Genomic DNA, 25951 nt, shown 5'->3' with positions numbered 1-25951 from the left:
TGATCACCACAATAAGTCCAGTTAATATCTGCCACCATACACACATTTCTTGTGATGAGAACTTTAGACTTCCTCTCTTAGCAACATTCAAATATGCAATATAGTACTATTAACTGTAGTCACCATGCTGTACATTACATCATCATGACTTATTTATTTTATAACTGGAAGTTTGCATCTTTTGACTCCCTTCACCCATTTTTCCTACACCTCACCCCCTCCTCTGACAACCACCAATGTAATCTCTGTGTCTATAAACTTAAAAAAAAAACAAAACAATTTTTCACAGTTATTTAACATTCCCCCCTACCCTCTTCAGTGAAGTTATGCCATACAATTTTAATACAATTAGGTTCTTTTGTCACACGCTGCACTCCATCCCAAGATCACGGACAATCATATTAATTTTTAAAATTTTGCAAACAGTAAAGTTCATTCTTGGTGGCGTAACATTCTGTGGGTTTTTGACAACTGTGGAGTCATACATATCTACACCACTCTTGTACAGCCCATTGTATATTTCAACCTTCCTTCTCCCACAATCCCTGGCAATTACTGCTTTACTTTCCGTCTTATGGTAGACCGAATAATGACCTGAAAAAATATCCAAGTTCTAATCCGTCCAACCTGTGAATATTACATCACATGGCAAAAGGGACTTTGCAGATGTGATTAAGAATTTTGTGATGAAAAAAAAAAAAAAAGAATTTTGTGATGGGGAGATCATCTTGGGTTATCCAGGTGAGTCCTAAATAATCACAGAGGTCCTTAAAAGAGAGCAGCAAGACAAAGGAGGTAGTAGGAGACATGAAGATGGAAGCACGAGGTTGGAGTGTTGTGAGGCAGGAGTCACAAGCTAAGTAATACAGGCAGCCTCTAGAACCCAGAAAAGTCATAGAAATGAATCCTCCCTTAGAGCCTCCAATAGGAACCAGTCCTACAATACCTTGACTTTAGTCTAATGAAACTGATTTTTTTACTTCTGGCCTCCAGAACTCTAAGAGAATAAATTGGTGCTGTTGTAAGGCACCAAGTTTGTGGTAATTTTTTTACAGCAGCAATAGGAAACTAATACATCTCCCTATAGTTTTGCCTTTTCCACAATGTCTTAATGAATGGCACTATACAATACTTCTGGGTCTTAGAATCTGGCTTCCTTCACTTGGCAAAATACATTTACAATTCATCCATGTTTATGTTATATATATTTTGCCACTAAGAAAAAAGATTCATTTGTGTTGAGTGAATCAGTAGATCTTTCCTTCTTATCACTGACTAGTACTCCACTGTACACTTGTGCCAGTTTGTTATCCATTCACCTGTTGAAGGACATTAGATAGTTTCTGATGAATAAAGCTGCTATAAACATTTGCATACAAGTTTTTGTGTGCACATAAATTTTCCATTAACTTGGCTATTAAAGAAAGCTCATAGGTATTCATAGCTTTTAGGACATGGGGATGGCAATTTAAATATCATTACCAGGGAAACACATTATTCGGTAATACAAACAAAAAGAATTACAGGCTTTTTAAGGCCAAAGTTACGTTCACAGAACAAGCCAGAAGTTTTGAGTTCCAGATGTCTTACAAGACCCCTTTGTTAGTAATAATATTTTCAAGGACATATTAAGAAACCAGAAAATCGTCTTATTCTGTTGCTGGGATTTCTTATACCAGCAGTTAGGACAGCCTGTGGTTTTCCAGACCAAATGCTGAAATTCCATTATTTAGAACTGAAAGAAATAAAGACAGATCTAGGAAGATTAAAACTTACTATGGAAAGGAAAAGGGCAAAATAGAATTATAAACAATTGGAATATTAGCATGGAATGTTATCCATCCTACAGTGCAAACAGAAGAAACTGACAATATCTGAATTTCTGATTTATTATATTGGCAATCCATTTACCTCTAGTCCTTAGTACTGTTGCCATGTAACCTTTTTAAATAATTTCATGAAGTTATTAAAACTTACCTGTTTTTTCCAACAGATGTGCAGGGACACCTCTGGCAGTAGAGTTTTGCCTGAACAAAACAAAAAAATACGTCATTCAAACATAAAAGTGGCAAAATTTTTCCCTAAGGGACCAAAACTACAGAGGAATAATTCTGAGTTATGCTCTTCAATACCAAATCAGGTACAAGTCACATACTATCCAAAAGGCTTATAAAACTAACTGCAAAGTGTATAATAAACATTTGTCGGGGTTTGAGATTTTTCTCCTACTTACAAGCTAACAAATTAGCCTGTTATCATTTCCTGAATGCCAGCAGCATGGTAAGCAGTATGAGCATCATCAGCATATATATGTGGGTTCCTCACTCCCCAAGTCCCACAGGGGCCATGCAGAGGGGCCCAGTGGACACATTGTTTATATCTTGTAGTTTTGCATTGCTGCCGAGGAATATTGGCCTTAGGGAATTCACATCTTTTAGAGAAAACCTCCTATTTGTTCAGAAGGAGACATCGCCTCATCCCTCAAGGCAGCTCCCTACGAAGAAAGCCCTGAGAAATGGCTCAGGTAAAGAGCGGTCTGGATCCTGTGTTCCAGGAATGTAAAACAAGAACACACAATGATGCTCTGGGCTGTGATGGATAGTATCCTCTAACAAAAGCGTGCCCAGAGAGATAACAGGCTATCTGTCCTTCTGCATGAAGTGGACAATAAGAGGTCTTGCTCAAAGTTTTGCTGCTAGGAATATTTTCCTTCACCACTGTCTTTCAGGGACTAGAATGGATCCATTTTTAAGCTGGTGCCAGCAAACTGTGTGTAAACCAGGCCTGTGCTTTTTCTAGTTAACCAGTCATAGAGAACTCTCTGGGAAGTCATAAATGCGGGTTAAAGGGAGAAGTAAATCAGTAGAAGCAAGTACCATGTGAGCTTAAAACATAGCTTCATGCACTTTACTTGTGCCTTCTGAGCAGCTTGGATCCAATCATGTATATACAACGTTACCATTTTCTACTGGAATACTGTTGTCACATCCAATTTTATGTTTCCATGGAAACGACATTCACTTCCTGATGGTCATTTCAAGTGGCACACCTCACTCTCCTTTCACCTTCCAGGTTTCCTGCCCATGCTTTCCATTGAGTGAACCTAACCAGAAGCTGGAGGGCAAAGAAACCTATTGATACCACCTCCCATGGCACAGAGCAGGTAGAGAGGGTGGAGTGAATCTGGAAGGGCAAATGGAAGATATCTAGCACAGCCCATAAATGGCATTGATGTCACTGGCATGATTTTCTAAAACATTAAGCCATTCTTGGGAAAGTTCCAAACAAAACAACACACACTCTTTTCAACTTACACAGTAGTTCCGTTCCTGGAAAATTCCAGGATATTAAAACCATGCAAAAAATACTTTGAGTTATGCTCACTTCAGCAGCAATATACTAAAATTGGAATTATACAGAAAAGATAAGCTTGGCCCCTGCACTAGAATGACATGCAAATTTGTAAAAGCATCTCATATTTTAAAAAATAAATTTTAGAAAGAGAAAAAAGTACATTGAATTTACATGCAAAATGAGGTCAGGTTTAGGTTCAGATAATTACAAATAAGTTTCTCATACATATGAATGGCCAGGGGGATGTTTGAAAATCACATAAGAGGATCTCTGGGTGGCGCAGCGGTTTAGCGCCTGCCTTTGGCCCAGGGCGCGATCCTGGAGACTCAGGATCAAATCCCACGTCAGGCTCCCGGTGCATGGAGCCTGCTTCTCCCTCTGCCTGTGTCTCTGCCTCTCTCTCTCTCTCACTGTGTGCCTATCATAAATAAATAAAAATTAAAAAATTAAAAAATGAAAATCACATAAGAAAAAAAATAATAAAAAAATTTAAAAAAAGAAAGAAAATCACATAAGACGTAGGAAAATGGGCAGCCCTGGTGGCTCAGCGGTTTAGCGCCGCCTTCAGCCCAGGGTGTGATCCTGGAGACCCGGGATCGAGTCCCACATCGGGCTCCCTGCATGGAGCCTGCTTCTCCCTCTGCCTGTGTCTCTGCTTCTCTCTCTCCTCTCTGTGTATTCTCATGAATAAATAAATAAAATCTTAAAAAAAAAAGACGTAGGAAAATTCATCCTTGTAAGAAAGTCACATGCACTGAAGGACATATGACATTCTTGGCTTCTGCCCAACTAACTAATCCCCGGCCAGGGGGTTCCTGTCAATCACTGCAACAACCTTACTAGCCACACAGGAGTTTTCAAAGCATACCCTTGGGTGGTACTGCCCCTAGTGATACCCACTCTTCTAAGGTGAAACATTCATCCTTGCAGAATTTGAGTTTGATATCTCATCCACTTAATTGGAGGCAACATTCAATGGAAGAAACCATTCAATTTATGGATTCTTCTCGATTTCTCAATTTATGGATTTTTGTTCAATCCAACATACAAAAGTCTCTGACTCAATTACCAAACACTTGCTGCCATTTCTGGCAATGTATAATTGTGAATTTGAATTTTCTGATTTAGTATAAATACAAAGTAAGAAAATAACTGAACATGAAGCTCAAACTTCACATGGAGCCAGATAAAAGTTTGTATATAACCACATTTCATGTAACTTGATATTAAACTATAACATTTTTCTACTTTTAACTAATATAATTTTGGTTTTTAAAAAAGATTTTATTTATTCATTTGAGACAGGGAGGGGGTGGAGAGATAGCGAGTGAGAGCATAAGCAGGGGTGGAGAGGGAGAAGCAGGCTCCCCGCTGAGCAGGGAGCCCCAAATGGAGCTCAATCCCAGGACCCCAGGATCATGACCTGAGCCGAAGGCAGACACCCAATCGACTGAGCCACCCAGGCGCCCCATACTTTTAACTAATATATTCTAAGTAATAACATCCACATTTTATAAAAATATAAAATACCTAAACAGAAATATAGAATAAAAACATTATATACTATGGCAGACAGAATAATGGCTCCCCTCAAATATGTCCATGACCTGATTTCTTGAAACCTTTGAATGTTACCTTACATGGCAAAAGGGATTTTGCAGATGTGACTAAGTCGAGGATCTTGAAATGGGGAGATTATCCTGGATTATCTAAGTGGGCTCAATGTAATCACGGGAGTCCTTAGGAAAGGGGAGCGGGAGAGTCAGAAGACAGAGAAGGTGATGTGACAATAAGAGTATATATTGGAGTGATGCAACTAGAGCCAAGGAATGCAGGCAGCCTCAAGAAAATGGAAGACACAAGCAATGGATTCTCTCCTAGAACTTCCAAAAGGAACCAACCCTACAGACACCTTAATTTTAGCTCCATAAACTTCTCCATACTTCTGACCTCCAAAACTGTAAGAGAATAAATCCGTGTTGTTTTAGGGCACTAAATTTGTGGTAATTTGTTACAACAACAACAGGAAACTCATAAACATTTCTGCCCCTTCTCCCTGCTGAGAGATCCACCATTGTTAACACCTTGGTACCTGTACTTCCAGATCTTTTCCTATACCATTAAATGTGTGTATGTACGTGTGTGTGTACTTCTTACAAAAATGGATCACAGTTGGATCACATGCTATTTTGTAACTTGCTTTTTAAGTCTACAAGCTCCATATGTCCATTTCATCAAATATCTAGACTACATTAAAAATTTCTCAAATGAAACAAAAATGCCCTTAACTCTTGTTTGGTCCATAACAGAATCTGTTTGAGGACCACACATATCATCTGATTATTAGGTCCCTTTGGTTATGTTGTTGACTATTGAGGAGATGGTTCTACAGTTGCTCTGAAGAATGTGCCACCTTTTGGTTCATTTAGTTGCTACCTCTGGTGCTATTTAGTTTGTTCTTTTATTTCCTGTATTTGAAATGCTGTAACATTTTTACTAAAATTTTTGGCTAGAATTCTCTATAGGTTATGGGTATTCATGTTGAATCACATCAGAAAACACATAATATATGGTTAATCCATTAAGGATGTTAAGACTGACCACTGGATTAAGGTGATGACTGCCTAATCCCTCCATTTTACAGTTATATTTTTGCCCTGAAACTAGAAAGTGACCATTGTTCCTTTGCATTTTAAAAATATCCAGTTCCAGGATGCCTGGCTGGCTTGCTTGTAGAGCATGTGACTCTAGATGTCAGGGATGTGAGTTCAAGTCCTATGTTGGGTGTAGAGATTACTTAAAAATAAAATCTTTTTAAAAATCCAGTTCTTATTAACCATTTTAACACCTGTTGATATGGTGTTATGACCATTATAATTCATGGCAATTTCATTCAAGATTGTGATGTTTGGGGATCCCTGGGTGGCTCAGTGGTTTAGCGCCTGCCTTCAGCTCAGGGTGTGATCCTGGTGTCCCAGGATCGAGTCCCACATCGGGCTCCATGCATGGAGCCTGCTTCTCTCTCTGCCTATGTCTCTACCTCTCACTGTGTGTGTCTCTTATGAATAAGTAAATAAAATATTAAAAAAAAGATTGTGATGTTTTTAAAAGTCTATCATCTCTTCTACATTTACTAATTAGTATTCACCTGTGAAGTAAAGCTTTCCCTCATTTCGGGGGGATATTTGGTTACATGAAATACAAATTCTACTGGAAAGGCAGGATAAAATGCTTTATTTTTTGCCATTAATTACCAACTTTCATAGTAAGTAGTTGATTCAATAGCTTTCTCAAAGGGTGAATTTTCATAGATTCCACCTATTTGAATTCATTGCTACTGTTAGTCTTTATAATGCTCGAAATGTCATGACTATGGCCAGTGGAACATAAGCCCAGTGATCTTTAAGAACTTTACTGATTTCTAGCACAAAAAAATATCCCTGGCTTTTCTTGTATTTTCTCTGTTCCAGCCTTGGAATGAGCTATTTCTCCAAAAGGTCCAGTTGTACTTTAGTGGGGAGTGGTTTTCAGAGACCACAACCTGAACACTAGAGGTGTTCATTATTACTGGGGTGACACTGCTTTTAGGCCATTTCAATGGACAGAACTAGAAAAATATACATATTGAGGAAGACAGACTCTAGGGTGCCCCCTTGGTGTTCATGTTCCTGTGTGCTTCCCTCCTGAAAGTGGAAGGAATCGTGATTTGCTTCTAGTCATCAGTGTCTGGCAAAGATCGCAGGATGCACACAATTACATATATATAATTATATGTGTATGATTTATGATTAATGTCAGTCTTGGAAGGAGAATATCCCCCTTGCTAGCTTTAAAGAAGCCAGCTGCCAGGCTGTGAATCACTTAGGGAGAGAACCACTTGACAAAGAACTGAGGGCAGCCCCTAGCTAACATCCAACAACAAACTGAGACCCTCAGCCCAGAAGCCTGCAAGGAATGAAAAATTGCCAACAACCAAAGAACTTGGGAGAAGATGTGAGCACAGTGTTGACTGACACCTTGATTGAAGCTCTGTGAGTCCCTAAAGCAGAGCATGCAGCTAAGTCATGCTCAGACTCCTAACCCACAGAAAGTGTGAAATAATAAATGTGTCCTGTGTTAAGCCTCTAACTTTGTGGTAATATGTAACAATAGATAACTAACACTATTTAACCAAGGGCTTATATGAATTTTTTAAATTCAGTTTTAACATTACAGTGTTTTTCTTAATTTCTTGGATCCTATCCTAATATTCTTACAAATAGTGGGACTATTGGTTTTATCCCCTGGAGGACTGCATACCAAATGGTGAACAAAAAACTGAAAATGAGGGATCTCTTCTATTTTTCCATTTTTCCTCTCTTTGAAGGCAAACATTTATTCATTCATATTGTCTCATCTAAGTAAACTAAGTCTACGAAATCACTTTATAATAATTTTGGCCCTAAAATTCCTTTAAATTGTCATTATGAAGTATAATATTTCCTATTAATATAGTACTTCATGGTTTAAAACTAATTTTTTCATGTCAAAGTTTCTCTAATAAATTTTAGAACGGCATTCAATTAACAGAAGTTTAGGCAAAATTATCATACAAATTATTTGCTCCCCACCAACAATGTTTATTTCCCCAAACAAGGCACACTTATGCTTTAAAAATATGTTTTAAAATAATACATAGTTTCATTTTTCATATATTTTTTAAAGATTTTATTTATTTATTCATGAGAGACAGAGAGAGAGAGAGAGAGAGAGAGGCAGAGACACAGGCAGAGGGAGAAGCAGGCTCCATGCAGGGAGCCCGACATGGGACTCGATCCCGGGACTCCAGGATCAGGCCCTGGGCTGAAGGCGGCGCTAAACCGCTGAGCCACCAGGGCTGCCCCATTCTTCATATTTTCAAGAAACATATGAAACAGAAGTTCAAAGTACAAGCTCTGGACAACCACTTATGGTAAACAAAGATGTCCCTAATTAAAACAATCACTTCCTTCTTTAAATATTTTTTTAATTTTTATTTATTTATGATAGTCACAGAGAGAGAGAGAGAGAGAGAGGCAGAGACACAGGCAGAGGGAGAAGCAGGCTCCATGCCCCAGGAGCCCGACGTGGGATTCGATCCTGGGTCTCCAGGATCGCGCCCTGGGCCAAAGGCAGGCGCCAAACCGCTGCGCCACCCAGGGATCCCTCTTCTTTAAATATTTAGTAACAAATATTTAATTTTAAAATTATACAAATAAATCTATACTTCTATTATTTATGATAAAAAGTTAAATGTTTTCAAATGTCCACTAGAAATAATATTATTAATATTGATAAAAGAAAAAATACTCAGATTCACTTTGAATACTGTCTGTTACTTTCAGGTTTAGCACAAGATATTATAGAACAAATAATTCAGCCTGACAAAAAAACATTTCCCACAAGTACTACTTCCAGTAACAATTTCTCTACTGAATGAGACTTGATAATAAATATCATGAAATTTCTCACAACCACCCTGCACGTGAGTCAGTAAGTATTACTATAATGTATTATATAGAAGGTAGCAGGCTGGTTTTCAGAAGCTTGAGGAACAATGGGTAGGTTCTCTTGACCAAAAATATCATACCCACTAAGAAATTAAATTATTTAAATCAAAGACTTTTCTGGAACAGCTTCACACATTCTTTAAAACTGTTCCATGTCATGAAACTCTTTTTTCTAGATTAGTAACACATTGAAGAGGTTGAAGGAATCTTGAGAAATGTATCTAGGTTTTATTTATTTCTCTGTCCTTAGGTCTAGTATAAAACCTAGCATATTAATTCAATTAATGTTAAATAAATGAATGAATAATTGGAGGAAGGAAGGAAGGAAGAAAAGAAAAAGAAAGAAAGAAAGAGGAAGGGGTGCAAAGGATCTAGAAAGATGGTCTTAAGTGCCTTTAAGTTACTGTGAAATATATTTAAATGTCTTTAAATGAACAAAAATATAAAATAATGAAAAACTGAAAGAAGTTAACCAAAATTTTAGTGAAAGCTACAGATTTCCAAGAATCAATGAAAGAAATAGGTATTAATAGAAAGATCTCAGAAAGATGGTAGAGTAAAAGGATTCTGAGCTCACTTCCTCCCACAGACACAACAAAGCTATAAATGCATATAATGCAACTCACTCTGAAAATGGCCTGAAGGCTGGCAGAACAGATCTTCGATAGCTAAAGACATAAAGAGAAGGCGACATCAAGAAGGGGAGGAGAGGCAGAGACACAGCTGAGAACCAGACCTCTGATAGTGATCCACAAGATGGAGAGACATTGCAGACACAGAAGTCATTTCTGAGAAGCGAGGGATCAAGTCCCAAAGATGAACCCCTATAATATCTGACTTTGAGAATCAGCAGGGCTTAACTCTGTGAAAGACAGAAGGTTATAGGAAACTGAGTCTCCACTCCTAAAAAGCTGGTACACTGTAACACTTGGTCAAGAGACCCAGCACAGATAGAGCAGTTTGAAAAGCACATGGTTTATACATGAAGATTTATTGACTAACTTTAGGGCATGTGCCCTAAAAAAATCTTTAGGAGCTTTCTCTGGAAATGGAAGTTCTGGGAGGCACTGTTTATCTTGCCCTCCTTCAGTGTAGCTAGCCAAATGCTTGTGGGAGCCAGTTCTAACACTATCCACCTACCTTGCAAGCACCTATTGCCCCACCAACGCATTCACCTGCAGACCTGCCATGACAGGTGCCTCCCAAAGCAACTCCTGCCCCGTCATACCTGGTGGGCAGCCTCAGCTGGGACTGGCATCTCCCCCAAAGCAGCTACTACCCAACTACACCTGGCAGGCAGGCTTGGTGATACTGTACCCCTCCAAAGTGACTCCTGCCCTGGGAAATCAGTCTTGTCCACCAGCACAACCATAGCAGTTGTGGCCTGGTTCTGGTAACAAGGAGAGACTGGACTACTGGGCCCCAAAGAATACCTTCTAAATAAGGCCACTACCATCAAGACTAGGAGATGTAGCTGACCTTCTTCATACATAGAAACAGAGAAAGTCAAACAAAATGAGGAAACAGAAGAGGTATGTTCCAAACAAAAGAACAAGATGAAAATCTCAGAAAAGGAACTAAACAAAATGGAGATAAACAATCTACCTAATAAAGTATTCAAAGTAATGGTCATAAAGATACTAGAATTGACAGAAGAGTGAGAACTTCAAAAAAGAAATAGAAAATATAAAATAGAACCAACCAAAGCTGAAGAACACAGTAACTGAAATAAAAAATACACTAGAGGGAAGCAATAGCAGATTAGTGTATGCAGAGGAACAAATCAGTGATCTGGAAGATGAGGTAATGGAAAGCATTCAAGCTGAATAGCAAAAAGAAAAAGTAATTTTTAAAAATGATGATAAGGGCACCTGGGTGACTCAGTAAATTAAGCATCTGACTTTGGCTCAGGTCATGATCTAAGGATCTTGGGATCAAGCCCCATGTTGGGCTTTACAATCAGCCGGCAGTCTGCTTGTCCCTCTCCCTCTGTCCCTCACCCCACTCACATAAACTCTCTCTTTCTGTCTCAAATAAATAAATAAAATCTTTAAAGAAATGATGATAGATTAAAGGATCTCTAAAATATTATCAAGTGTACTAACATTCACATTACAGGGGTCCCAGAAGAGAAGAGAGAAAGAAAAAGGGTCAAAAAGAGTATTTGAAGAAATAATAGCTGAAAACTTCCCTAATCTGGGAAAGGAAACAGACATCCAGGTCCAGGAAGCACAGAAAACCCCAAACAAGATGAACCCAAGGAGGTCCACACCAAGACATATAATTATTATATCAAAAATTAAAGATAAAGAATCTCAAAAGCAGCAAGAGAAAAGCAAGTAGTTATGTACAAGAAAAACCCTATAGGGTTATCAGCTGACTTTCCAGCAGAAACTTTGTAGGCCAAGACATAAGGACATGATATATTCAAAGTTCTAAAAGGAAAAAAACATACAACCAGCAAGATTATCATTCAAATTTGAAGAAGAGGTAAAGAGTTTCCTAGATAAACAAAAATTAAAGGAGTTCATTATCACTCAACTGTCCTTACAAGAAATGTTAAAGCAGAAAAGGAAAGGCCAGAGGCCACTGAGTGACTCAGTTGGTTAAGTGTCTGCCTTTGGCTCAGGTCATGATCTTGGGGTCTTGGGATCGAGCCCCGCATCAGGCTCCCTGTTCAATGGGAAGCCTACTTCCTCTCCCTCTACCGCTCTGCCTGCTTGTGCTCTCTTGCTCACTCTTTCTCTTTCAAATAAATATTAAAAATCTTTTAAAAATATAAACAAAGAAAAGGCCATAACTAGAAGTGATAGACTAATGAAAGGACAAAATTTCACTGGTAAAAGGAAATATATAGGGCAGCCCCGGTGGCCCAGCAGTTTAGCGCCGCCTTCCGCCCAGGCATGATCCTGGAGACCTGGGATCGAGTCCCAGGTCAGGCTCCCTGCGAGGAGCCTGCTTCTCCTTCTGCCTGTGTCTCTGCCTCTCTCTCTCTCTGTGTCTCTCATGAATAAATAAATAAAATCTTAAAAAAAGGAAATATATAGTAAAGGTAGTAGATCAATCAGTTATAAAGCTAATATAAAGGTTAAAACACTGGACGCCTGGATGGCTCAGTCTGTTAAGTGTCTGCCTTCAGCTCAGGTCATGATCTCAGGTCCTGGGATTAAACAACGCATTGGGCTCCCTGCTCAACAGGAAGCTTGCTTCTCCCTCTGCCCCTCCCCCTGCTCGTGCTTTCTCCCTCCTCCTCAAATAAATAAAAATCTTTTTTTTAAAGGTTAAAAGGCAAAATAAATAAAATCACTTCTATCTACAAAAATTAGTTAAGAAAGAGACAAAATATAAAGATGTGAAGTATGACATCATAAAACTAAAACGTGGAGGGAGGAGTAAAAATGTAGTGCTTTTAGAGTGTGGTCAAACTTGGGATGCCTGGGTGGCTCAGTGGTTGAGCGTCTGTCTTCGGCTCAGGGCATGATCCCGGAGTTCTGAGATCAAGTCCCACATCAGGCTTCCCGCAGGGAGCCTCCTTCTCCCTCTGCCTATGTCTCTGCCTCTTTCTGTGTGTCTCTCATGAATAAAAAAATAAATTTTTAAAAAGTCTTAAAAAAAAGAATGTGTTCAAACTTAAGCAGTCATCCACTTAATATAGACTGCTATATAAATAGGATGTTTATATCAAAAACCTATAATACACAAAAAATTAGAGAAAGGAATCTGAGTATAACACTAAAGAAAGTCACATGATCATAAGGGAAGTGAACAAGAGAAGAAGAAAAGAATAGAAAAGAGCTACAAAACAACTAAAAAACAACAAAAGGGCAGTAAGTACATTTCTATCAATAATTACTTTGGGCAGCCCGGGTGGCTCAGCGGTTTAGCGCCACCTTCGGCCCAGGGCGTGATCCTGGAGTCCGAGGATCGAGTCCTGCGTCGAGCTCCCTGCATGGAGCCTGCTTCTCCCTCTGCCTGCCTGTGTCTCTGCCTTTCTCTCTGTGTCTCTCATGCATAAATAAATAAAATCTTTAAAAATAATAATAATAATAATTACTTTACATGTAAGTAAGACTAAATGCTGCAATCAAAAGACAGAGGGTAACTCAATGGATAAAAACAATAACAACAACAAAAACAAGACCCACATATATGCTTCCTACAAGAAACTCACTTTAGACCTAAAGAGATAAACAGACTAAGAGTGAAGAGATGTAAAAAAAAATATTCCATGCAAATGAAGGCAAAAAAAGCTGGGGTAGAAATACTTAGGCAAAATAGACACTAAAACAGACTGTAACAAAGAAGGGCATTACATAGTGATAAAGGGATCAATGCAACAAGAGGATATAACAATTGTAAATATCTATGCACCCAACAGAAGCCTACCTAAATACATAAAGCAAATATTCAGACACAAAGGGCAAAACTGACAATAATACAAAAATAGTGGGTACTTTAACACTCCACTCACACCAATGGATAGATCATTAGGGAGAAAATCAGTAAGTAAACAGTGGCTTTGAATGACACATTAGACCAGATGGACTTAAAAGATATATTACAGAACATTCCATCTAAAAACAGCAAAATTCACATTCTTTTAAAGTGCACATGGAACATTTTTCAGGATGAGCACATTTTAGGCCACAAAACAAGTTTCAATAAATTTGAGAAAAATGAAATCATATCAAGCATCTTTTCCAACTACAATGCTATGAAAGTAGAAATCAATTACAAGTAGAAAACTGGAAGAAACACAAACATATGGAGGCTAAACAACATGGTACTAAACAACCAATGGGTCAGGAAAGAAATAAAAAAAATACCTGGAGACAAATGAAAATAAAAAATACAATGGTTCAAAATCTTTGGGACATAGCAAAAGCAGTTCTAACAGAGTTTAAAGCAATAAGCAAAAAACAAGAAAAATCTTAAATACACAATCTAACCTTTCACCTAAAGGAACTAGAAAAAGAAGAGCAAACAAAGCTCAAAGTTAGTAGAAAGAAGAAAATAATAAAGATCAGAATGGAAAGAAATGAAATAGATATTTTTAAAAAGCAGATAAAATCAATGAAATTAAGACCTGGTTCTTTGGAAAGATAAACAAAATAGATAAACCCTTTGCCAGACTCCTCAAGAAAAAAAAAGAGAGGGGACTCAAATAAATTAAACCAGGAAAGAAATAGAAGTTACAACTGATACTACAGAAATATAAAGGATTATAACAGGCTACTATGAAAAATTATATATTAACAGACTGAATAATTTAGAAGATATCATGAATTTCTAGAAACGTACAATCTGGGTGTTATACATAATGATAAATCATTATGCACTACATCTAAAACTAAATATGTACTTTATGTTGGCTAATTGAATTAAAAAAAAATAAATAGGGGCAGCCCCAGTGGCGCAGTGGTTTGGTGCCACCTGCAGCCCAGGGTGTGATCCTGGAGACCCAGGATCGAGTCCCACGATCAAGTCCCACATCGGGCTCCCTGCGTGGACCTGCTTCTCCCTCTGCCTGTGTCTCTGCCTCTCTCTCTGTGTCTCTCATGAATAAATAAATAAAATATTTTTTTAAAAAAGAAACAATCTTCCAAGACTGAATCAGGAAGAAATAGAAAATCTAAACGACTGATTATTAGTAACAAAATTGAATCAATAATCGAAAAACTCTCAACAAACAAAAGTTCAGAACCAGACAGATTCACAGGTTAATTCTATCAAATGTTTAATGAAGAGTTAATATCTATCCTTCTCAAACTATTCTAAAAAACAGAAGAGGAAGGAATACTTCCAAATTCACTCTATGAGACCACCATTGCCCTGATAACCTAACCAGACAAAGACAATACCAAAAAAAGAGACAAATATAGACGAATATCCCTGATGAACATAGATGCAAAAAATCCTCAACAAAATATTAGCAAATCAGGACACATGGGTGGCTCAGCGGTTTAGAGTCTGCCTTTGGTTCAGGGTGTGATCCCGAGATCCAGGATCAAGTCCCACATCAGGCTTCCTGCATGGAGCCTGCTTCTCCTTCTGCCTGTATCTCTGCCTCTCTCTCTCTCTGTGTCTCTCATGAATAAATAAATAAAATCTTTTTTTAAAAATTAGCAAATCAAATTCAACAATACATTAAAAGAATCATCCACCATGATCAAGTGGGGTTTATGGTGGGATGCAAGGATGGTTCAATATCCACAAATCAATCCATATGATACACCACATTAACAAAATGTAGGATAAAAATCATGGGATCCCTGGGTGGCGCAGCGGTTTGGCGCCTGCCTTTGGCCCAGGGCACGATCCTGGAGACCCAGGATCGAATCCCATGTCGGGCTCCCGGTGCATGGAGCCTGCTTCTCCCTCTGCCTGTGTCTCTGCCTCTCTCTCTCTCTCTCTGTGTGACTATCATAAATAAAAATTTTAAAAAAATCATATAATCATCTCAACAGATGCAGAAAAAGCATTTGACAAAATTTAACATCCATTTACGATAAAAACTCACCAAAGTAGGTATAGAAGGAACATACCTAAACAAAATAAAAGCCACATATGACCCACAGGTAACATCATACTCCATAACGAATGGCCAAAAGCTAAGGGTGCTTGGGTGTCTCAGTTAGTTAAGTGTCTGCCTTTGGCTCAGCTCCTGATCGTAGAGTTCCAGGATTGAGCCCCACATCAGGGTCCTCGCTCAGTGGGGAGTCTGCTTCTCCCTCTGACCCTCTCCCCTCTCATGTTCTCTCTCTCTCTCACACTCTCTCTCACTCAAATAAATATAATCTTAAAAAAATTGAAAAGCCAAAAACCTTACCTCTGAAACCAGAAAAAAGATAAGGCTGTCCACTCTCCCTACTTCTATTTAACATAGTACTGGAAATTCTAGCCACAGAACGAAAAGCATGAAAAAGAAATGAAAAGCATCCAAACAGGTAAGGAAGAAGTAAAATTGTCACTATGTGAAGATGACATGATACTATCTATAGAAAACCCTAAAGACTCCACAAAAAAATATTAGAACTAATTAAATGAATTCAGCGAAGTTGCAGGATACAAAATTAACATACAGAAATCTGTTGCATTTCTATACCCTGATTAACAAACTAGCAGAAAGAGAAATTTTTAAAAATTCCATTTAGGGATCCCTGGGTGGCGCAGCGGTTTGGCGCCTGCCTTTGGCCCAGGGCGCGATCCTGGAGACCCGGGATCAAATCCCACATCAGGCTCCTGGTGCATGGAGCCTGCTTCTCCCTCTGCCTGTGTCTCTGCCTCTCTTTCTCTCTCTGTGACTATCATAAATAAATAAATAAATAAATTTAAAAAAAATAAATAAAAATAAAAATTCCATTTATAATTGCATTAAAACAATAAAATATCTAGGAATGAATTTAACCAAAGAGGTGGAAGACCACCATTACTATTTAACATAGTACTGGAAGTCTTAGCCTCAGCAATCAGACAACAAAAAGAAATAAAAGGCATCCAAATCTGCAAGGAAGAAGTCAAACTTTCACTCTTTGCTGACCACATGATACTCTATGTAGTAAACCTAAAAGACTCCACCAAAAAATTGGTATAACTAATACATGAATTCACCAAAGTCGCAGGATATAAAATCAATGTACAGAAATATGTTCCATTTCTATACACCAATAATGAAGCAACAGAAAAAGAAATCAAGGAATTGGTCCCATTTACAATTGCAACCAAAACCATAAGATACCTAGGAAAAAACCTAACCAAATAGATAAATTGACCTGTATTCTGTAAACTATAGAACATTTATGAAAGAAACTGAAGAGGACACAAAGAAATGGAAAAACATTCCATGCTCATCGATTGGAAGAACAAACAATGTTAAAAATATCTATACTACCCAAAGCAATCTACATATTTAATAAAATCCCTATCAAAATACCACAAGCATTTTTCAAAGAGCTTGAACAAACAAACCTAAAATTTGTATGGAACCACAAAAGACCCTGAATAGCCAAAACAACCCTGGAAAAGAAAAGATTTCACAATCACAATTCCAAACTTCAAGCTATATTACAAAGCTGTAGTCATCAAGACAGTATGGTACTGGCACAAAAACAGGCATATAGGGCAGCTTGGGTGGCTCAGCAGTTTAGCGCTACCTTCAGCCCAGGGCGTGATCCTGGAGACCCAGGATCGAATCCCACGTTGGGCTCCCTACATGGAGCCTGCTTCTCCCTCTGCCTGTGTCTCTTCCTCTCTCTCTCTGTGTCTCTCATGAATAAATAAATAAATGAATTTTTTCATTTTAAAAAATGAATAATTTCACTTTAATTTCACTTTAAAAAATGAATAATTAAAAAACAGGCATATAGTTAGATCAATGGCAGAATAGAAAATCCAGAAATCGGGCAGCCCCAGTGGTGCAGCGGTTTGGTGCTGCCTGTAGCCTGGGGTGTGATCCTGGAGACCTGGGATCGAGTCCCACATCGGGCTCCCTGCATGGAGCCTGCTTCTCCCTCTCCCTCTGCCTGTGTCTCTGCCCCTCTCTCTCTGAGTCTATGAATAAATAAATAAAAATCTTAAAAAAAAAGAAAATCCAGAAATGCACCCAACTATATGGTCAACTAATCTTCAACAAAGCAGGGAGAAATATCCAATGGAAAAAAGACAGTCTCTTCAACAAATGGTGTTAGGAAAACTAGACAGCAACATGCAGAAGAATGAAACTGGATGACTTTCTTACACCATACACAAAAATAAATTCAAAATGGATGAAAGACCTAAATATAAGACAGGAAACCATAAAAATCCTAGAGGAGAGCAGAGGCAGCAACCTCTTTGACATCAGCCATAGCAACTTCTTACTCTGGAGACAAGGGAAACAAAAGCAAAAATAAACTATTGGGACTTTATAAAGATAAAAAGCTTCTGCATAGCAAAGGAAACAGTCAACAAAATTAAAAGGCAGCCTTCTGAATGGGAGAAGATATTTGCAAATGGCATAAAGGATTAGTATCCAAAACTTATAAGGAACTTATCAAACTCAATACTCCCAAAAAAACAAATAATCTAGTTTAAAAATGAGCAGAAGACATGAATAGACATTTTTCCAAAGAAGACATCGAGATGGCTAACAGACACATGAAAAGATGCTCAACATCACTTATCATCAGGGAAATACAAATCAAAACCACGATGAGATACCACCTCATGGGTGTCAGAACAGCTAAAATTAACAACATAATAAATAACACATGTTGGTGAGAATGTGGAGAAAGGGGAAGGCAAACAGGGGCAGCCACTCTGAAGAACAGTATGAAGGTTCCTCAAAAAGTTAAAAATAGAACTAACCTATGACCCAACAACTGCACTAGTAGGTATTTACCCAAAGGATACAAAAATACAGATTCGAAGAGGTACATGCACTCCAATGTTTACAGCAGCATTATCAACAATAGCCAAACTATGGAAAGAGCTCAAGTGTCCACCAACTGATGAATGGATAAAGAAGATGTGGTATATATATACAATGGAATAGTACTCAGCCACCAAAAAGAATGAAATCTTGCCATTTGCAATGATGTGGATGGAGCTAGAGTGTATTATGGTAAGTGAAATAAGTCAGAGAAAGACAAATACTATATGATTTCATTTATGTATGGAATTTAAGAAACAAAACAGATGAACATATGGGAGGGGGCAAAAAGAGAGGGAAACTAACCAAGAGACTCTTAAAGATAGATAACTGAGAGTTGATGGAAGGAAGAGAGTGGGGGATGGGCTAAATGAATAATGGTATTAAGGAGGGCACTTGTTATGATAAGCACTGGGATGTCGTATGTAAGTGATGAATCACTGAATTCTACTCCTGAAACCAATATTGCACTGTATGTAAACTAACTAGAATTCAAATAAAAATTTGAAAAAACAAAAACAAAGAGGTAGAAGACCTGTACAATGAAAACTATAAGATATTGCTGAAAGAAACTGAAGATGACACAAATGGAAAGATATATCATGCTCATGCATTAGAAGAATTAATATTATTAACATGTCCATATTACCCAAAGCAATCTACAGATTCAATGCAATCCCTATCAAAATACCACAGCATTTTCCACAGAACTAGAACAAATAATCCTAAAATTTGTATGGAACCACAAAAGACTATGGATAGCCAAAGAAATCTTGAGAAAGAAGAACAAAGCTGGAATATCACAATCTCAGGATCAAACTATACTACAAAGCTATAGTAATCAAAATGGTATGGTACTGGCACAAAAACGGACACATAGATCAATAGAATATGATATAGGATATAGATAGGATATAGAGCCCATAAATAAACCCACACTCATATGGTTAATGATTTATGACAAGGGAAACAAGCATATAAAATGGGGAAAAGATAAAAAAAATGGGGAAAAGATAATTTCTTTAATAAACAGTGCAGAAAACCATATAGCTACTTGCAAAAGAATGAAAGTGAACCACTAGTTTATACCATATACAAAATAAACTCAAAATGGATTAAAGACCTAAATTTCAGCCCTGAAACCATAAAACTCCTAAAGAAAATACAGGCAGTAAACTCTTGGATATCTGCCTTAGCAGTAATGTTTTTTTTAAATCTATCTCTGCAAGCAAGTGAAACAAAAGCAAAAATAAACCACTGGGATTACATCAAACTAAAAAACTTTTTTTTTAAAGATTAAAAAAAATTTTTTAAGTAATTTCTACATTCAATGTGGAGCTCAAACTTAAACCCCAAAATCAAGAGTCACATGCTTTACCAACTGAGCCAGTCAGGTATCCCAAACTAAAAAACTTTTGCACAGCGAAGGAAACCCTCAACAAAATGAAAAGGCCACCTATTGAATGGGAGAAGATATTTGTAAATGATATATCTGATAAGGAGTTAATATCCAAAATATATAAAGAACTTTTCAACTCAACACCAGAAAATCTAATTAAAAAATGGGCAGACCACACGAATAAACACTTTCCCAAAGAAGACATACAGAGAGCCAAAAGACACGTGAAAACATGCTCAACATCACTAATCATCAGGGAAATGCAAAACAAAACCAAAATGAGATATCACCTCACATTACTCAGAATGGCTAGAATGAAAAAAAAGAAATATAATTATTGGTGAAATGTGGAGAAAAGGGAAGACTCACGCACTGTTGGTGGGAATGTAAATTGCTGCAACCACTGTAGCAAACAATGTGGAGGTTCCTCAAAAAATTAAAAATAGAAATACCATACAATTCAGTAATTCCACTTCTGGGTATTTACCCAAAGGAAAAGAAAACACTAACTTGAAAAGATATATGTACCTCTGTGTTTACTGCAGCATTATTTATAATAGCCAATATATGGAAGCAGCTTTAGTGTCCATCAATAGACAAACAGATCAAGAAGATGTAGTATATATATGCAATGGAATATTACCTAGCCATAAAAAGGAATGAAAACTTGCCATTCATCACAACATGAGTGGACCTAGAAGGTGTTTATGCTAAGTAAAATATGTCAGAGAAAGACAAATACTGTGATTTCATCTATATCTGAAATCTACAAAACAAAACCAGAAAGAGATTCATAAATACAGAGAACAAACTGGCAGTTGCCAAAGGGGAGAGCTGGGAGGATGGATGAATTAGTGTAGGGGATTAAGAGGTACAACTTCTAACTATGAAATAAATAAGTCATGGAGATAAAAAATATAGCATGTGAAATATAGTCAATAATAGTGTTATAACTTAGTATGGCAACACATGGTAACCATAGTCATTGTGGTGAGCACTTTGTAATGTATATAATTATTAAATCAGGATGTGGTACACTTGAAACATTAATATAATATTGTATTCAACTGTACTTCTATTAAAATAATAGTAATAATTTTAAAAAATCCAATAAATGGCTATTAATAGGCTATAAACCCAGAAATGAGGATTATGTTGACTGCAGGTACAACCTCTACTTTAAATTTTGGAGTCCATGTCATTTTCTCTATAAGATGGGGATTAAGGGCACCTGGGTGGCTCAGTGGGTTAAGTGTCTGCCTTCAGCTCAGATCATGATCTTAGGGTCCTTGGATCCTTGGATCATGTCCCACTCAGGCTCCCTGCTCAGTGGGGAGTCTGCTTCTCCTTCTCCCTCTGCCCCTCACTCATGCATGTGCATGTGCATGCGAGCTGTCTCTTTCTAATAGATAAAATCTTTAAGGGGGGGAGGGGAATTAGTCTACCCTTAGAGAGCTACAGGACAGATCTCACAACCGCCAGGCTTTGGCCAAGCAGCAATCTCAGTCATAATAGACAGCAATTGTATCTGAAGTAGCAAGGACAATACTGCCCTCTAGGGAGCACTTTGGAAGTTTGTGCGTACTTTTTTGGACACACTTGGAGTGAAACTGCAAAACATCAATTATAAAAGGAATCTTAAACGCCACAAGAGAAAAAAGGCATTACCCCTAAAAAATGAAAATTAGACTGTCACCAGAATTTTTGCATGGGTCAACAACTGACACCAGAAGATAATGGAATGATATTTTCAAAGTGAAAAAGAGATTATTAGCAACATAGGATTTTATACCTAGGTTAAATTACCATTCTAGAGTAAAACAAAATAGATACAGTCACAGAAAGAGAAGTAGTTTACCACTTAGACTCTGACTAAAAGAAATACTGTGTTTTAAAATGTTTAATTCCAGTATAGTTAACATACGGTGTTATATTAGTTTCAGGTGTACGTTATAGTGATTCTACAATTCTATACATTGCATAGTGCTCATCATGATAAGTGTACTCTTAATCCTCATCACCTATTTCACTCATCCCCCAACCACCAGCCCTCTGGTAACCATCAGTTTGTTCTCTATAGTTAAGAGTCTGCTTTATGGTTTGTCTTTTCTCTCTCTCTTTTTAAAAATATTTTCCTATCTTACACACTGTACAGTTTTTTAAAATATTTATTCATTCATGAGAAATACAGAGGGAGAGGCAAGAAACACAGGGAGAAGCAGGCTCCCCACGGGGAGCCCAATGTGGGACTTGATCCCAGAACTCTGGGATCACACCTCGAGCTGAAGGCAGACCCTCAACTGCTGAGCCACCCAGGCGTCCCTGTCTCTTTTTATTTTGTTCCTTTGTTTTTCTTCTGAAATTCTATACACGGGTGAAATCATACAGTATTTGTCTTTCTCTGACTGACCTATTTCACTTAGTGTTATACTCTCTAGAAATGTAATTATCAAGAAAGATAGCATCCCTATTTCCCAGCCTTGGTGAAAGAGTTGAAGCTTAACTTTGATAAGCACCAATTAGCAAGTATAGCTGGCCTAATTACATAGACCAACCTTCTCCTAACATTCTCCAGTACTTTTCCACTAGCTCACCTCAATGCTTAAACTTTAGAGGTGAGTTCTCTCCCTCATTCCAATAGTTTGTTGTTGTTGTTGTTGTTGTTGTTTTTAAGATTTATTTGGGGGCAGCCCCGGTGGTGCAGCGGTTTAGCGCCACCTGCAGCCCAGGGTGTGATCCTGGAGACCCTGGATCGAGTCCCACATCAGGCTCCCTGCATGGAGCCTGTTCTCCCTCTGCCTGTGTCTCTGCGCCTCTCTCTCTCTGTCTCTATGAATAAATAAATAAAATCTTAAAAAAAATTATTTGTTTGTTTGAGAGTGAGCATGGGAAGTCAGGGCAGAGGAAGAGGGAGAGAAAGAATCTCAAGCAGACTCTCCATTGAGCCTGATGCAGGGCTCGATTTCATAACCCTGAGTTCGTGACCTGAGCCAAAACAAAGAGGTCTCAACTTACTGAGCCACCCATGTGACCCTGTAATAGGTTTGAATAAAGTCTTCCTTGATTTTTCAACTGGTCAGGTTCAATTTTTCTTTTACAAAAATCTTTAAAACATTGCTGTTAGAATAAGTATATTTGAAAAAGAGGAGGAAGCTGGAGAAGACTATCCTTTAATTCTCTATATGAACCCACAGAGGCTCACCTCTGAACCGAGTATGCAATGAGACAGCTCCAAAGCAATATAGCAAACAAAGACTTTGAGAACTGAACAATGATATAAAATGCCACTCAAACTAGCCCTTGTGTAGCTAATATGTAGGATAACCCCAAAGTATCAGAGCAAAGGCTTTGAAAACTCAACTGATATTGAGACCAATGCATACTGAAGGTGAGCTAAAAATCTGTAATCTGAACCCAACCAGGTTGATCACCTGCCTGCTTTAAAAAAATCACATCCATCAGAAGACTTTATAACAGGATCCAGATTCTTACAACATAAGATACAAAATATCCAGTATACAATCCAAAATTACTTGACATACAAAGAATCAAGAAAATGTGCTTAATTCCCAAGGGAAAAGACATTCAACAGATGCCAAACCCAAGATGACTCAGCTACTTAAATTTATAGACAAAGACTTCAAGGCTGTTATAATTATGCTCTGTGAGGTAAACACACCCTTTAAATAAGTGAAAAGAGTGTTCTCAACAGAGTAAAAAGAAACTATGAAAAATAACCAAATGGAACTTTTAGAGGATAACACTATAATATATGAAATTAAAGATTCACTAGATGAGCTCAATAGCAGAATTATATGTGTGACATGTATGCATAATATACAGAAAACCATCATTTTATAGGATATATAATTATATATGATATGTAAATATGAGGATTATGGGGACTGTAGGCACAATTCCTACTTTAAAATTTTGGAATCTGTGTCATTTTGTCTCTAAAAAGGGATATAGTTTAGTCTTGACGATCATGAGAAGCTGGAGATGTACACCCCAGATCTCACAACCCAGTCAGTCTCTGGTCAAACAGCAACTTTAATCAAGAGATGGCAATAGTCTCTGAAGTGCTATGGGTGTAAAAGAAACAACACTGCCCTCTAGGGAGCATTGTGGAAGTTTGTGTGTACTTTTTTGGGACACATTGGAATGAAACTGCAAAACATGGATGATAAAGAAAAAATATATATGCAGAGGGAGGCAGGGAAAATGGGAGAGATTATAAGGATTTGGCTAATATGATTGTAAGGGCTGGAAAGTTCAAAATCCTCAGGGCAGGCCAGCAGGCTGGAAACCCAGGGAAAAACTGATGTTGCAGTCTTGAGTCCAAAGGCAGTCTAGAAGCAGAATTCTTCTCTTCTCTCGGCAGGTCAATAGTTTTTCCTAAGCCCTACGACTTATTGGATAAGGCATACTCACTTTATAGAGGATAATCTGCTTTACTCAACGTCTACTGATTTAAATGTTATAATCACATCTAAAAAATACCTTCACAGCAATATAGAGACCACTGTTTGATCAAACACTAGGTATCCTAACCTAGCCAAGTTGACACATAAAATTAACCCATCACAGATGACAGAGGAAAACAGATTATGGGCTTGAAGACAGATCAATGGAAATTATCCAAACTAAAGAAGAAAAAGAAAGAAGAGTAAATTTAACAGAACATCAGGCCTGTGAAAAAATATCGAATGGTCAACCATTGGTACCACTAGAGTCCCAGGAAAGCAGAAAAAGATTAGTGCAGAAAAAAATATTTGAAGACATAATGGCTGAAAATTTCCCAAATTTGGAGAAAGACATGTCTCTATAGTCAAGATCAGCAAACCCAAAACAAGATGAACTCACCAACAAGAAAAATGTATTCACTATTCTCAATTATATATGATGCAATAATAAAAAGTGACCAGATATAAGCGACAGTCTCAACAAATATAAAAAAAATCAGTATTAAACAGACCTCAGTTTCTGATAGAAAAGAATGAAAAGATGTTTTAAAAAAATAAATGTTGGGCAGCCCTGGTGGCACAGCGGTTTAGCGCCGCCTGCAGCCCAGGGCGTGATCCCGGAGACCCTGGATAGAGTCCCATGTCAGGCTCTCTGTATGATGCCTGCTTCTCCCTCTGCCTGTGTCTCTGCCTCTCTCTCTGTCTCTATGAATAAATAAATAAAATCTTAAAAAAAATAAAAAAAATAAAAAAAAAATAAATGTTTAGTCAATTATACTTCAGTAAAGCTAAAAAATGTTTAGAATAATAAAATGTGGGGCACCTGGTGGCCCAGTCGGTTAAGCATCTGCCTTCAGCTCGGGTCATGATCTTGGGGTCCTGGGTTCAAGCCCCACATTGGGCTCCCTGCTCACTGGGGAGCCTGCTTCTCCCTCCCCCTCTGCTACTCCTCCTGTTTGTGTTCTCTCTCTCTCAAATAAGTAAATTTTTTTTTAAAAGAACAACAAAAAGCTACTTATGGGTTTATGAGAAAATCATAATTTTGCAAAGGATTCTTAGTTATAATACCAAAAGCACCAGCAACAAAGGAAAACAGACATACTGGACTTTATCAAAATGAAAAACTCTTGGGCTTCAAAAGACATCATCAAGAAAGTGCACAGAAAACCCAGAGAATGGGAGAACACATTTGCCAACCATAAATCTGAGATTTGTATCCAGAATATACAAAGAATTCTTACAACACAGTAATAGAAAGACAATTCAATTGTAAAAATGAGTTAAGGATCTGAATACACATTCCTCCAAGGAAGATGTACAAATAGCCAATAAGCACACAAAAAGATGTTTGGCACCATTAGCCATCAGGGAAATGCAAATCAAAACAATAATGAGATACCACTTCAAACACATCAGGATGCCTAGAATCAAAAAGTCATAATAAGCAAGCAGAACTGTCATTCATTACTGGTGAAAATGCAAAATGTACAGCCACTTTGGAAGACAGTTTGGCCATTTCATACAAAATTAAACATACTCTTACCGTATGATCCTGCAATCACTGTCCTTAGTGTTTACTCAAATGAATTGAAAACTTATGTCCACACAAAGTCTGCCCACAGATATTTATTACAGCTTTAATCCTAACTGCCGGAATTGGAAACAATTAAGCTGTTTTATCAGACAAACAAACAGTGGTACATTCATACAATGGAATATTATTCAGTGATAAAAAGAAATGAGATATCAAGCCAGGAAGACACTGAAACATTTTAAATGCATATTGCTGAGTTAA

The 25951-nt window shown here is 37.7% G+C and overlaps 1 protein-coding gene and 1 non-coding gene across 2 annotated transcripts in view; one reads left to right on the top strand and one right to left on the bottom strand.

Annotated features, from left to right (window-relative positions):
* ZFX (zinc finger protein X-linked) overlaps positions 1–25716 on the bottom strand; it is a 94841-nt gene extending 69125 nt beyond the window's left edge. The window contains exons 1-2 of the mRNA XM_038587091.1: positions 25700–25716; positions 1978–2027 (exon numbers count right to left, since the gene is read on the bottom strand). The gene's annotated coding sequence lies outside the window, so the exon portion shown is untranslated. The remainder of the gene's footprint in view (positions 1–1977; positions 2028–25699) is intronic.
* LOC119868591 lies at positions 3378–3483 on the top strand. Its single transcript, XR_005386583.1, has one exon. It is a non-coding gene; the product is annotated as a U6 spliceosomal RNA (small nuclear RNA).
* Positions 25717–25951: the final 235 nt, after the last annotated feature.

The sequence above is a fragment of the Canis lupus genome, chromosome X (assembly GCF_011100685.1).
Source record: "Canis lupus familiaris isolate Mischka breed German Shepherd chromosome X, alternate assembly UU_Cfam_GSD_1.0, whole genome shotgun sequence".
In the NCBI taxonomy this organism is placed as follows: Eukaryota; Metazoa; Chordata; class Mammalia; order Carnivora; family Canidae; genus Canis; species Canis lupus.
Note: the sequence above shows the minus strand (reverse complement) of the source record. Positions and strands in the feature narration are given on the sequence as shown.